Source organism: Seriola lalandi, unplaced genomic scaffold (genome assembly GCF_002814215.2).
Source record: "Seriola lalandi dorsalis isolate HSWRI2012SDOR001 ecotype SW California unplaced genomic scaffold, Sedor1 jcf7180002052868, whole genome shotgun sequence".
Lineage (NCBI taxonomy): Eukaryota > Metazoa > Chordata > Actinopteri > Carangiformes > Carangidae > Seriola > Seriola lalandi.
This window is the reverse complement of record NW_019523421.1, coordinates 19924-21303: the sequence shown is the minus strand read 5'-3', so window position 1 is coordinate 21303 and position 1380 is coordinate 19924. Positions and strand designations below refer to the sequence as shown.

The 1380-nt window shown below is 39.8% G+C and overlaps 1 long non-coding RNA gene across 1 annotated transcript in view; it reads right to left on the bottom strand.

The window, feature by feature from the left end:
* Positions 1-48: 48 nt before the first annotated feature.
* The window catches only part of LOC111650768 (uncharacterized), a 14739-nt gene continuing 13407 nt past the window's right edge, over positions 49-1380 (bottom strand). The window contains exon 3 of the long non-coding RNA XR_002760455.2: positions 49-138. This is a non-coding gene — a long non-coding RNA (uncharacterized LOC111650768). The remainder of the gene's footprint in view (positions 139-1380) is intronic.

The window sequence follows — 1380 nt, the reverse complement described above, 5'->3', positions numbered from 1 at the left end:
GCACACACACACACGCACGCACACACACACACACACACACAGACACACACACACACACACACACACACGTACCTTCTCTCTTGTTGTTGCGCAGACATTTGACTTTGGGCAGCTTGGTGAGAAGCTGACAGTCACTCTCTGTGAACAAAACAGCAGAGAGTCAGATGAATAGAATCAGATATAATAGAAGAGAACACGGCGTGGCGTGCTGTGTAATATATATCTTTATAATTTCTCTAAAACTCTGCAGGGAAATTAGCAGCCAGTTGAAAAGCTCTGCAGCAGCAGGACGACAATTCAAAGCTTTCAGTCTGACAAGTCAGACATTTAGTGTAGTTGCTGTTCAGCCGAGTGTGCGCTCCCCGCTGGATTTATAAATTATTTTAAATATAACTGTCTGCTGTAATACATGTGCAAAATATTCTCTGGTGGAAAGAGTCAAAATGAAAAGAAGAAAAGACGAAAAAAGAAAAAACAGCACCGCTGGGAAATGAGTCATTTACCAAAGTGAAATTAATATTTAATTCATGTTGAACAACATTGGAAATTGAAAATATTGCCTGTACTTACAATATCAAATCTGGATTCAAAACAAGCCCCATAATAATAAGAGAAAAGGAGAAATGATCAACCACTGAGCAAAGAAAATAAACTTGATTAAAATTCATCAAAGAGAATAATTCAACACTGTTGTGTTTTCATGGTTTATCATTATATGATGATGTGACCAGTTTCACTCAGGTTAAAGCTCCTCCAGTGTAAAGGTCTCTGTCCATGTGTAGTGTGATTATACATCAGCTCTAGCTTCTATTTTTATTGGATCACTCAGAAAACAGTCAGCCAATCAGAAGAGAGGCTCAGAGCTTCTTCCTTTAGAAGAAAGTTTTGGAAAAAAAACAATCAGCCGTCATGATGGGTCAAAACATTTGTGTCTGGGTCAAAGTGTTTTGGTAGAAGCCCAGTGGAGAGGAGAGACCAGGCGTCTCCTCTGGGTCAAAGGGCTCTGATGGAGGTTTTCAGTCATTCAGGGCCATTTAACTTTGACATGGTGTCACACATGGTTTCTTTTCTAATATTTTCTCTCTTCATAACACAATAACACAGAGAGCAGATGGTTAGACGCTGAGTCATCACTATTTTCTTCCCTTGTGACCTCAATAAGAATTAAATGCAAGTAAAATGAGGTTAAAGGTCCATATTCAACCTCCGAGGCTAAAACAGGAAGCTGCAGTTCCTCTAACGACCACTAGAGTCTGGCTCCAACAGTGAGTCAGTCCCCATAGACTCCCATGTTAAAATGTCCAACTTTACAGCAGAAATAAACATGTTTACAGCCTGGTACAAAAACTGTTTTGGTCTCTAGAGCTGATTTCCTCCTTC